Source organism: Neovison vison, chromosome 1 (assembly GCF_020171115.1).
Source record: "Neovison vison isolate M4711 chromosome 1, ASM_NN_V1, whole genome shotgun sequence".
NCBI classification, from domain to species: Eukaryota; Metazoa; Chordata; class Mammalia; order Carnivora; family Mustelidae; genus Neogale; species Neogale vison.
The window spans coordinates 25,677,241-25,691,064 of record NC_058091.1 but is presented as its reverse complement, the minus strand read 5'-3'; positions in this window follow the sequence as shown (position 1 = coordinate 25,691,064).

Genomic DNA, 13,824 nt, shown 5'->3' with positions numbered 1-13,824 from the left:
GGGTAAATGAGAACAGAAACATGGTGGGGTGGGTTTAGCTCTTCCCTGGAAGAGGGATGGTTTCAATACTCCTCAACCCACACAGACTTCCAGGGGATGCTTTGAAGGGAACCTTATGCCAGCAGGCCTTTGAGCTTCCCCGGAAGACGTGGCCTGTTTCGTGTACAGATCTGACTCTGGTGGGCCGGGGAGGGGGGAAGTCGTACTGCTACAGTGTGCGGTAGAGAGGATGAGAACGGGCTGCCGGCCCTTCTCCTCACCAAGAGCCAGCCAAGAGGAGTAGACATCTAAAATCGCAGTGGTTAAAAAAAATAAATAAATAAAATTGCAGTGGTAAAAGAATTTGTGTGTGCACGTATCCATTCTGAACCCACCAGGTCTCCCCATTTTCTTCTGACCATGTGTGTGAAGGGTGGTATATAGGATCATAACATGTGCGGCCATTTCTTCAGTCCCAGCGGTGATGAAGCTGTTCTATTGTCCTTGTCTTTTGGTCAGCTGAACCACGCTAAGGAATTATTATTTTAACTTATCATTTTGTCTAGATAATAGGTGGCTTAATATCATTATTGTTTAAAAATTAGTTGTCATTTTTAAGTTTGTGTAAGAAGAGAAAGTATTAAAACTGAGTAACTAGGAGCGCTTGGGTGGCTCAGTGGGTTAAGTTTCTGCCTTCAGCTCAGGTCATGATCTCAGGGTCCTGGGAGCGGGTCCTGCATCGGGCTCTCGGCTCGGCGGGGAGCCTGCTTCCCACCCCCCCCCGCCGCCTGCCTCTCTGCCTACTTGTGATCTCTCTCTGTCAAATAAATAAATAAATTCTTAAAAATAAAAGAAAACAAAAACAAAACAAAACAAAAAACAACTGAGTAACTGACTTCAGTGAAGATACATGTTTGGGCCATCAGCAGTCGTGTCCATGGGGTCACAGGCGCAGTGGCTGTCTGAGGAAGCAGCCTTAGCTCTAGGATTGACCCTGATGCACACCTCACTCCCTTGTCTATGTCCTTCAGGGCCCCGTGTGGCTTGGAATTTAGACTTTCTCAAATTTTAGGGAGGTAAAACTGATGCATTACACTCAGTGAGGTGTTCTTTCTCAAACATGAACATCTCTGCAACAGAAAATAGCACAAAGGGCACTAATGGAGGCAAAGACATAGACAGTCTTTGGTGGGCAGTGATGGGAGCCATGCAAGGGTTTGGGGGAGGGAAGGACTGGGGGAAGGCCATGACCCAGAGTTATAATCCTGGTGGCAGCGGTATTGATGAAAATTGCACAGGAATGGAACTGGAAACAGAGCAATTAGAAGGCTATTGTAGTACCTTAGTGCTGAGTGTTGATGCGTGGTAGTGGGAATAAAAAGTGAAATAACTTTTACTTTTCAGAGCTTCTTGGATTTGGGGATTACAGAGGTATCCTGGGCCTATACTAGTAACTAGGGACCAAAGGAAAAATTACTTTTTCTGTCTGGGAGACGGTTTCTTCCCTTATGAAATTAAGAAATTAGATAAGATTTCCAGGGATTGTTTAACTTGCATGGACTGACGCTCCTGAATTTCTTACTCAAATTGCCAGCTGCTCACAACATTCTGCATAATAGTTTAAAAATACAGTAATAATGTGTGTTTGATTGTTGATTAAATAAAACATGGTGTAATAGATGCACTTTGGAATACTCAATGGCAATCAAAAATGTGGCAGACGTGGAAAGATGTTCACAGTAGTAAAGGGGGAAAGTGGGTTATAAGACACTGTTTATAGTATAATTTCGTCTGAAAAATGATACTTAACCTATGCCAAAAGATCAACAATGGTTGTTTTCTTGAGGTTCACTTAGTAGCAAGGAATAATAAACCCACTTCAACCATCTCAGGTAAAAAGCTTTCTGTTAAGGGTTTATGAACAAGGCACATCAAATAATCTTCTGGGCATCTAAAAGTAAATGCAATAAAGCTGCTGTGATATTATAAGAAATAGTCATTTCTTTATTTATAGAAATTTTAGCATGAACACTGATTGCTTGTGAATTAAAATAGAACGATAATTTATTTTTAAAGATTTTATTTATTTATTTGACAGAGATCACAAGTAGGCAGAGAAGCAGGCAGAGAGAGAGGAGGAAGCAGGCTTCCTGCTGAGCAGAGAGCCCGATGGGGGGCTCGATCTCAGAACCCCGGGATCATGACCTTAGCCAAAGGCAGAGGCTTAACCCACTGAGCCACCCAGGCACCCCGATAATTTATTTTTAAATGTAGGTTTTTTAGGGGCACATGAGTGTCTCAGTGTGTTAAAGCCTCTTCCTTTGGCTTGGGTCATGGTCCCAGGGTCCTGGGATTGAGCCCCGCATCCGGCTCTCTGCTTGGCGGGGAGCCTGCCTCTCCCTCTCTTTCTGCCTACTTGTGGTCTCTTTCTGTCATATAAATAAATAAATCTTTAAAAAAATAAAAATAAAAAAATAAATGTAGGTTTTTTAGAACTTCTAACAACCAGCTGAATATTTCCTTTATTGGTATCACTATTGATTCAATTCCCAGATAGAACTTTAAGAGACATCTTCCTTCTGATTTGAGCTCTTTTAGTATTATTTGTTGTTAAGTTTAATAACCCCATCTCAGGTAACTCGACAAATGAGAAAAGTGCATATTATGATACCCTCTTACATATAAACTTTATAGGTTTATATCCTTTTATCTTTCATTTCATTTCATTTTATTTATTTATTTTTAAAGATTTTATTTATTTACTTGACAGCAAGAGTGACAGCAAGAGAGGGAGCACAAGCAGGGTGAGTGGGAGAGGGAGAAGCAGGTTTCCCGCTGATCAGGGAGCCTGATGTGGGGCTTGATCCCAGGACCCTGGGATCATGACCCAAGCCAGAGACCAATGCTTAATGACTGACCCACCCAGGACCCCTACTTTTACTTTTTAGATCAGGATGTTTATTTTATGGAGTCAATCTTTCAAGTTTACTCTTTATTAAAAATCACTTTTCATAATTTAAAAGAAATGTGGCCAAAAAGAAAAAATTAAATCATATTTTAAAATCACAGCTCTTTCAGGGCGCCTGGGTAGCTCCATCAGTTAAGTCTCTGCCTTGGGCTCAGGTCATGATCTCAGGGTCCTGGGATTGAGCCCAACATCAGGCTCTCTGCTCAGCAGGGAGCCTGCTTCCTCCTCTCTCTCTCTCTCTCTCTCTCTCTGCCTGCTTGTGATCTCTCTGTCAAATAAATAAAAAGAAAAAAAGAAAGAAAGGAAGAAAGAAATGCTTAACTAACCCCATTAAACCAACTTGCTGTATGTTTTTATAGTTTCCTTGTTCTCTGTATAACATACTTTTTTATCCCCATGTCTCTCTAGCTAGCTTCTAACATTTCTGAACATTTTTGCTTTTTCCGATTTGTATACTTAGCAAGAGTTGTTTGTATTTGCTCCCAAACTTGATGATGCCAGTTGTAACTGTGTAATGTAATTAAATATTACATAAACCAGTGAAAGTATTAAGAGTTGACTCCATTAAAACAAAGAAGAATTCTTTGGAAAGATGATAAATAGTAGTTGAAAAATTCTATAATTGAGATACATGTATGTGAACAAATGATAAAAATATTGGAAGAGTGGGATACAAGTAATTCTAGAAGAATTTTGTACTCATGTTACTTGGACTGAGAGGCAATGTATTACAGGAGAGCATAGGCAGAAAAGACACTGGACACTGAAGAAGGAAGAGGTTCACACTCAGGCCTTGGCCCTGCATCAAAGAAAGAGAAGTTGATGTGTATTGATATATTGTAAATTTCAAACACGGTGTTTAGGATTAGTATTTACCATTTTTATAAGTCCTATTTACCTGTTTGTATAATTTGTTTAATTTAGTCCCTGTCGCATTGATTAAGAAAGCATCAGTTGGGGGCTCCTGGGTGGCTCAGTCGGTTAAGCATCTGCCTTCAGCTCAGGTCATGATCTCCCATGGTCCTGGGATGGAATTCCTCATCATCAGGCTCCCTGCTCGGTGGGGAGTCTGCTTCTCCCTCTCTCTGTTTCCTCCCCACACTCATGCTTTCACTCTCTTTCTCTCCCTTTCAAATAAATAAATTAAATCTTCAAAAAAATTTAAAAATTAAAAAAAAAGAAAGCATAAACTGTACTGACTGACTATTCAGCAAATTAGGGAAAAAAAAAAGAAGAAGAAAACTAAAGAAAGGAAATCTTGACCTTAACAAGCTAATCATTTTTTTTTTTTTTTAAGATTTTTATTTATTTATTTGACAGACAAAGATCACAAGTAGGCAGAGAGAGAGGGGGAGGAAGCAGGCTCCCTGCCCAGCAGAAAGCTTGATGCGGGGCTCGATCCCAGGACCCTGAGACCATGACCTGAGCTGAAGGCAGAGGCTTTAACCCACTGAGCCACCTAGGCGCCCCTTAACAAGCTAATCTTGATCAGAACAGAACTTGGTTTGTATCATGAATATCTCTTAATACATCAACATAGAAATTTTTTCTAAAGGCAAATTTTTATAAATTGAATCATATTTTTTTTTAAAGCAAAGACAGTTTTGCTATTTAAAGGAATCCTTCAGTGACTTCATTTCTAAAGCAAACAATTTTAAAACTTCTCATTTCCTAGACTAGATTAGATTTCTAGAAGCCAAAATAATATTCTAATCATGATTTTCACTCTGGCTTTTCACCAGCTCTATACATTTTGAGACAATTGGATTTTTATTTCCAGTGATCTATGTCATTCAGAATAAAGACGTAATACTAGGCGACAGTGGCAAGCTTATAGATAGCCTTTATTAAGCATTACATGTCCCTGGCTCTAAGTCTCTTCTCTCATCCTCAGAAATATTTGTTTTCCTGGGGGATTATCCCAGTTTTAACACACTGAGAATCTTAGTACTGTCAGACCCTCATCAGAAATGGAAAAGAGAGCATACTTTTTAAAAGTACATGTAGGCTTTCCCTTTTCTTTATTTTTTTAAAAAATATTTGATTTGTTTGACAGAGAGAGAGATCAGGAGTAGGCAGAGGGGGGGGTGGGGAGCCGGCCCCCTGCTGAGCAGAGAGCCCCACGAGGGGCTCCATCCCAGGACCCTGAAACCATGACCTGAGCTGAAGGCAGAGGCTTAACCCACTGAGTCACCCAGGCACCCCTGGGCTTTCCCTTTTAAGTATAGTTCCAGGAAACTTCTTTTTCCTTCATCACCATGTTCTTATTCCCTAAGTCAAGGGAACTGGTATAAGACGGTCATAAAAACCACTACAGGTAACGTTAAAATATATAAAACTCCAAATATCCTTGAAATTGTATGTGGTACTACTATTGAAGAAGAAGCAAAGCCTTGGAGTTGTGCTACATTTCCGTTTTAGTGTACTGAAAAAATAATCTACAGTTATAGTGACTGTGTCAAAATTAGACTTGAAATCATAGTATTTTTGAAGAAGGCTTTCAGGAAATTGGTTGATATTATTTTTACATCGATCTTCCATTTGAAAAACACTGAAGCTCTATTTATTTATGAGCAGAAAAAATGAGGCATCTGTCTCAATCATTTATAACTCTTAACACTGGGAAAATAATCCAAATTAGACTCATTAGATCTGACTTCGTATTATATGAAGAAGGCGTACTACTTAGTAAAATGTAGCTGAAATGTAATGGTAATTTTAGATTGCATTATTTAAGACATGGACCTCTGTTTCTTATACACAAATGGATTATAGGCAAATGGTTGCATAACTTATTTATCTTTCTTTTCAACTGCTTTGCACATCCTAAAACAATTTTGCAATCAGAATTATCAGCCCACTAAGCCGCCTGGAGTTTGCTTTGTTAATTGCACTTGTTAAATTTAATTACTGTGGGGTGGAGCGGCAGTGTAGGGGCGGAAGGTCCAAAGACTGGCAGGGGAAATGTTTAGGAAGAGCTCCAATACTGGGATGTGCGCATGGAAGAGAATGGACAAAAGCAGATTCCACAAGAACTATGTAAATCACTTACTCTTGGAAAACTATTATTTTTTTAGCAGGTGAACTGATTTTCATGTTCTATTGTTAGAGGTAGGTTCTTCCCTTCCCGCGTAAATATGCACATTTTTAGGACAGTGGCTTCCACCTGGGAACATTTTTTTTTTTTTAAGTTCTCTGAGCAAGTGTTGAACAGCCGTAGGCACCCATTGGCACTTTCTCTAGGAAAAGAGAAAGTTATCTCCAGAGCCTACATAATGCCTCATTCACAGGTGGGACCGAACCATTTTTAATCTGTTCATTCATCACACATTAATCAAACATCTAAAACAAGCCAGGCACAGTGCTGAGTGGTCGGTTTTTCAAAGATGCCTGGGATTGTTCACAGTTCCACTAAGTAGCAAACCGCAGAGACAGATCCCCATTGGGTGCCCGGGTTCATTAGCGGATCATGAGGGGCATGTGGGACACACTAGGAAATAGAGCCTAGAGACACAGCCTGGACTGGGAGCCAGGTTCCCGGGCCATGCCTAGCGCTGGGTCCATCTTCCAGCACGTCCTAGCAAAGGTAGGTTACTTCGGTGACCCAGTATTGTCTCCTGACCGTCATGCTGGTCTTCCTTTCCTGGTTGGGACTTCTGAAATTACAAATGTTTCAAAGAAGGTCCAAAATCACATGAAGGAATGTGTAAATTTCATAGGCTTAACAGTTCGAAGAATCATTTCTCACACAATGTTTTCATTCCTAATGGCATTTTGGAATACCTTCTCTCCTAAGAAATGGAAGAACAGTATCTCTTGAAAACTTTCCTTCAGTTCTGCAGGAAGTTTTAATGTTAGTGTAAATGAGTCGCTCATGAAATAGAAGTCAGTAAAGAAATAAAATTTAGGATTTGTTTAAATATACCCTGGGTGGAGCACCAAGATGAATTGAGGTCCCTTGTCTGTTGAGTGAAAAGCTTTGGGTCTTGAACACTGAGTTAAGCAGCGAGGTACCTGTGATGGGTCCTTTCTTGCTGGGTAAATGTGTTTACTTTTTTCCACTGGTATTTATACTAGTTAATGTATTGTGACCGATAAATCTGCTTCCCGAGTCCATCTTTCAGCTTGGTCCCCTCTCTTTGGAGCTGACAAATGGTTTGAGTTTGACAGAGTTTATCAGTTGAGCGGCCCTGCTGGGTGCTGTCCACCGCGGGCTCCCACTACTGCGGAGAAAACCTGAGTTCTCTGCAGATGTCCTACCTCCTCCCGCTGTCTAGCGGAGGGTGTTTTATTCAGGGACCCCTTCAGATGTCTGTGAGGAGTTGTGCCTCCTGTAACACATATGTTTTCAACCCGTTCCTGGTACGGCCACTGTAAAATTGCATCAAATGAGGCACAGTTTTCAGTTTTATGAAATGGGCGAGATTAAACCCGTGTGGAGGCTATTGTCACACCTCTGATGCGGAAGGTACCGGACTGGAGACGCGCTGTATCTGCGCAGCACTGAAGAACCGTGTCCCCTCAAATGATGTGATCCCAGAGATTGCTTCTTTTGACAGGGGCAGGACAGGAGCTAGGTGCCTTCTTCATTATACACGAGTGCTTCTCAATTTAACATTTATTCACACTAATGGATTATGGTAAAGGTGAGTTAAACAGCATGAGAAACTTGAGTAGATCAGGCAGAACTTAGAGTTTTACTTTTGAGCCTTTTTATTACAAAAAATTTTTTGTGAATACTAAAGACAAGGGTATATGGGGCACCTGGGTAGCTCAGTGGGTTAAAGCCTCTGCCTTTGGCTCAGGGCATGGTCTTAGGGTCCTGGGATGGAGCGCCGCATCGGGCTCTCTGCTCAGTGGAGAGCCTGCTTCCTCCTCTCTCTTTCTCTGCCTGCCTCTCTGCCAACTTGTGATCTCTGTCTGAAAAATAAATAAATAAAATCTTTTAAAGAAAAAAATAAGTAAAGACAAGGGTATAATGCACCTTATGACCTAGTTCAGCAATTATCAACTCAAGAACGGGGTTTTCATCTCTACCCTAACTTCACCCTCATGATTTTGAAGTAAATCCCAGAAAGCGTATAAGGTCACCTATAGATATTTCAGGACGTGTATTTGAAATATAAGGATTTCTTTGAAAAACAATCAACAGCACATTATTGTGAATTGCTGGGATCGCTGTTCATTCCAAAGCTATATTATTTTGAAGGATGGATTGCTACGCACCCTTTCGGCTGCTGAACCAGGGAAGGGCTCGCAGAGGAGGCTCTATGAGGATTTTTGTACATGAGAACCTAGACCCCGGAGGCCAACGCTGAATGGCAAAAACCATTTTGCTCCTTTTGTAGATTCTGGAAAGATTCTGCAAGGAGAGCACACACACGCAGGCAGGCACCAAACTGGCATTTAGAGCGCTGTTGTTTCGGTAGAATTATATGCTTGGGGAGGATGAATGCCTTGCTCTGAGTAGCTGGTGGCGGCAGCATAATTAGTGAGACAGCTACAAATAGACTCACTGAGGCATACACTCTGCACGCATAAGCACACGCAGACTTGGCAGCCAGCAGCGATCTAACAGTTGGATCCGAAGTGTGCCCCTTGCCACTTGTTGAGCCCAATGCCAAGTGCGGTTTAGTCACTGGTGTGCCCGTGAGCATGATTAGCTGTTACCGATTAGTACACTGTCTGAGGCCCCAGAGTTAATGCCTTGGATGCAGCCTTCTGTTCCACTCCCCCTCCCCGCCAACACCCCTCCTTCTCCTCCTAAGGAAGGGGCGGGGAGTAGAAGAGGAAAGGGGGTCCAGATGGGAAGAAAAGTGTGCTGAAAAGATCCTGTAGGAAGTAGGTCAGGTATTTTGGAGATTAGGGTAGCGGGCTTCATCCCCGAATGCAGGAGCCAGGGACAAGTAGCATACAATTAGGAGGAATTAGAACAGCAACAAGTAGCTTGGATTTAACAGCTTTAATTGTCTATTGTCGGACAGAGCTCTCCCCTGCCCCCCACCCGAGGATCACGGTGGCAGTCTACATCCTAATACTTTTAATGGACCTCCATTGTGGGATTATCTCTCCTAAAGACAGTGCCTGTTCTTTTAAAAGGAACTGTAGGAAAGCCAGCCTGAAAAACACCCGAGCTGTTGCAGTCTCTGTGATTGGTCCTATTCTAGGGTAATGCAGTGTTGCCCTTCTGTCCCCAGGGGCACACCTTAAGGGGGAAGATACCTATTGAACCTTAAACCCCTCTGCTCCAGCTTCCTGTGTGTGCTCACAGGAAACAATAGGCCCTAGATGGAGACCAGATAAACCAGGGTTCGTAGCTTTAGAATCTCCATACTATCTTCTGGTTGCAAGAGGCTTCCGGGCTTGTTCTGAGTCAACATTGGAGAGTTTTTCAAAAGATAAAGCGCCTATTAAAGATGGAAAAAAAGGCATTTATCGGACCAAGCCAACCGTCCGCCAAACCCACACACTGAATGAGGTTGGTTTAATTGTATTCCTGTCTTCACCAGCTAAACATTGAAAAGTTGTACTTAGGTGCATCTCTTTCTCCCACCCCTACCCCCACCCCCACTTTCTGGGCCAACTGTACCCTGGGCACAGGAGGTGCTCAATGATATTGGAGCCTCTTGGCTGGAAGTTCAGAGAGCCAAGTCTCGTTTTGTCCTCTGCCTGAGCAGAGCATGTCTGGGGGCTGGCATCTGCCAGGCTGACAGTTGGACATAAGAGCCAAGTATCAAAAGGAGGCCTAGGAGAGGTGACCTTTCTGCTTGCTGACCTCTGGCCCTCAGTTTCCTCAGCAGGAAATGAGGTGTTGGCTGGATCTGTGGTCCTCCACTCAGGCCACACACTAAATTCCTTTTGCAACAGAACTGGAGTGTGGGGGGGGCATCTTTCTAGAAACAAATTACAAGGCTCTTACCTTGTTTTCCCCCCCTTTCCTCTCTTTAATGGGGAGTTCAAATGATTTCACTAGTAACCTTTTAATTCTCTCTCTTCTCTCACAATTCATCCTGGAACATAAAAATCAGGCCTCCCCAATCTTGAATGTTTCCTCAGAAAGGATGAGAAGAAATTGCCAGTCCCATCTTTAAGAAGTCATTCTTCCTTGACCCTTTGTTTAACACTGTGTGGCTTCAGGGAAGCGCACTGTGGCAGGCCTACCCAGGGGACACTTTTTCCTCTTCCCTGGGGACTCCAGGACTCCCAGCTGTGGTTGCTCACCTCACTCTCCTTCCTCTTCCTCTAGAAAACCATTCCTACCGACAACTTTCCTTTTATTTCCACCGTGGGCCCTTCCCCCCTTTCCCTGTGGCCTCTCCACCCACGGTAAGGTGAGAGAAGCAAACCCTTGCCTGTGGTCTTCCTTCTCTTGTGTGGAAGCTCCTCTTCCTTTTCCCTAAACAAAGAGGTCAGAGAAAGCTGAGCTGCAGACTGCATGCCCTCCCTTCCTCTACATCTTTTGCCTTCATTACTTCCTTTTTATTCCCTTTCCCCACCAAATAGAAGATTCTGAAATATTTTCTGGGTTCGGAGAGGATCTTCCTTTTCCAATGACCTTCCCTGCAACCTTTCCAGAAATTTATTTATTTATTTTTTTCCTTTCCAGAAATTTAAATCCCTTTCTTGTCTGAATATTCCCTAAAATAAAAACAGAATTAGTAATACAAACAAATATTAGAACCCTACATGGGTTTCCACACAGCCTACGGAAAAGAGTATAACTGCTTATTTATTAAGTTGGTGGATGTCAAAGTCAATGAATCATTTAAAAATATATGAATGATGGGATAAGAACACAACTGTCGGTCTGAAAGGAGCGTGAAGGAGACACTTAGGTGTGATGATACACGGGTGGTTTTGTCCATACCAAGACCTCAGACCCTGTGTGGGTTTTATAAGTTCCTCTCGATGGCACTTACAGATTTTTACTTCTAGTGAAGGCCAAGAGCTCGACTTTGGTTCTTCCATTTACTTAATTTTTGTTTCCCTTATTTAGGAAGTCAAAACACTGACCTCATTTCAAAACATCCACAGCCTCCCAGGATCACCGGCCCAAGGTTTAGGCCCTGAGTGTGTTTGTCCAAAGAGTTGGGGCGGTGAGCCCTGTCATAAGAAGGAAGGCTTGTGCTATTTTTAAATTGATGCAACACATCATTGAAACATATCATACACATATCATACCAATGACACACACAGGCCGCATTGTAACATAGCATGTGTCATACATACATTCTCTCTCACTCATACACATACTTGCTCTTCTTGTCCGGCTCTACAAAAGGAAGGCAGCCAGAAAGCTGAGCCCAGTGAATTGAGTTGAAAAGCCTGTTAAAGTTTAAAAACCAAGTGTCCCTCTAGTGCTCTGCGTGGCTTTGAGACATGTGGGAGGGCTTCAAAGCCGTGGCGCCCCTCTTTTAGAGCTCAGGCTTGCAGTTGGTCCCCAAATGTTTACCAGCATGAAGATGCCTAACTTACAGGAAGTGGGAAATGGGTGTGGGGGGTGCGGGTGGGTGGGTGGGTAGGGAGTGGGGAGAAGAGGGTGGGGGGTGTTCTCTTGATGTGGTTAGTCTGTCATTGACCTTGTTTGGGTATAGCAGGAGTTGAATTAGAAAATGAAAACACGTTTCATCTCGGGCACATTTCATCCCATTTTTTACTTTCTTTAGGATGAGATCTCCCCCTACCCACCCCCGCAAGTGGAGTCAGATCTCCAGATTTGGTACTCAGTTTCCCTTCATTCTCCCATATCTTCTCCATACAGTCCTCTGGCCACCTACATTGTAATTCCACCCCCCACGCGCAGCACCAGGCCAGGCCCAGTAGCCCAGACCCAGTAACATGGGCTTGGTGAGGCGATGTGATGAGAGCATCAAAGGGAATAAACAGATGGAGGTTTCTGAGAGCAGAGCTATCGGGATCATTTATGATTGGTTGCCATTGTGAACACTCTTTTTAAATTTTTTTTTAAAGATTTTACTTATTTAGTTGAGAGAGAGGGGAGAGTTTTGCGCACAAGAACGGGGAGAGGGGCAGAGGTAGAGGGAGAAGCAGATTCCCTGCTGATAAGGGAGCGGATGCAGAACTCCATCGCAGGATCATAACCCGAGCCCCGCCGAAGGCAGATGCTTAACCAGCTGAGCCACCCGGGGACCCATGTGAACGTTCTTAATGAGAGAATTCTGTCTCACATCAAATGCCGATAAATAAAGATAACTGGGGCTGTTTTGTTTTGTTTTGTTTTTTGGTGTTCTAACAGGGAGGGAAATAATATAGAGACGAAAAATGCATCAAGGTATTATTTAGAAACTAACATTTTAAGATTCCCAACGATCGCAACCTTAGATAGCTCCGCCTGCACAGCTGTACCAATACCAACAACTCCCTGCTTGAGTCCGTATTCCAAATGTGGTACTCCGACTTCTCGAAGGAGTGGATGAAGCTCAGGGATCACCCCCTTCTTCTCCCCGCTTAACATTTTTGTGCAGGACCATACCTAATATGACTAGAGAAGCATGCTTGTTCTTTTGGGGGCATGTTTCCTTTATTCCTTCTTTCTTTTTTGCATCTTTGAGTTTTAATTATATTATTGCCTATCCTTGACTGCTATCGTTGCAATAGAAATGGTTGGACTGGCGGAAGGGAGGGGCGTTGGGGTACTATTTTAGACAAGAAGCAAACATTTTAAGGATGTTCTAGTCTAACACTGTGTTTTAAAACAGACTTTCCTTAAAGTTCCACTCGTGGCCTTCTCCAGCTCAGCTGGGACACCTGGAACTAATTTTAGGGTTGCCTAGCTAAGCCCCACACTGGTATTTGAAGTTTGCGTCCTCCCCTAGACTCAAGCCCATTTCACCACCTCTGAAGGTGAGTGCAGGCTGATACTAATTAACAGCGAGTTGATTCACTGGCATCTTCCAGTCATTAAAGTAAATATTGGGCTTAAAATAGCCTCTTCCCACCTCAAATATCCAACTTTTGGCCCGTCCCTCCACCATGGTTGACTCACGAGCCCTTGCATGGTGTATGTGGCCCAAGAACACAGTTGGACTCTCAAAGGGAAGTGAAATAGTCTTTACCATCTGCTGGCGAGACTGCTGCAACAGCAGGCCAGCCTTCGCTATGACTACATTGTTTTTCTGTCCATTGTGGCGCTGACTCAGCATCAGTTAATAAACCCTCTCGAGAAGGCTGGATTTCTCTTGTTTAATGATCATCTTGGAGCTTTCTGAGAACTCTTAGGAATTGTTCATTGGGTTTTATACCCTTAGCACATCTGCCGGGGCCAAGTCCTGTTTCCTCTTGCTGCTAGCGTCCCCTCTGGCGAAACGTGGAATAGCAGCCTCCGGGCAGCCGAGCGGGGAGTGTGTGTTGCTTATGTCCCCTAGTGGGAATGTAATTGTTTTGTACTACAGAGATTGTGGAAGGACTTTAGACGCAAAAACCATTTCCTGGCAAATAATCTTTGCCTCCTACCACCCCCCTCCCCACCACCACCCCCCCCCGGGGCAATTCCAGAAAACTTTCCTAAAAGAGAAAAAAAATTCTAGAAAACTTTCCTAAAAGAGGGAAAAGCAAGGTTAAAGATAAACAGACGTATTTCTGTGATCCACTTGGGCTTTTGTTGGGCTTTGTTTTGTTTCTTCCTGTAAACAAATACTCAAATGTCCACTTCATTGTATGACTAAGTTGGTATCATTAGGTCGGGACTGGGTGTGTGTATGTGGGTGTGTGTGTGTGTTGGAACGTGGGTGTGTATGCACACGTGTATTTAAAATGTTAGAAAAGACATTGCAGCCTAAGGTTGAAGGAGAGACGGTTTCAAAAACAACCACCTATATGAGGCAAGCAGGAAAAGTGGGAGACTTTGTGTTTCAGTG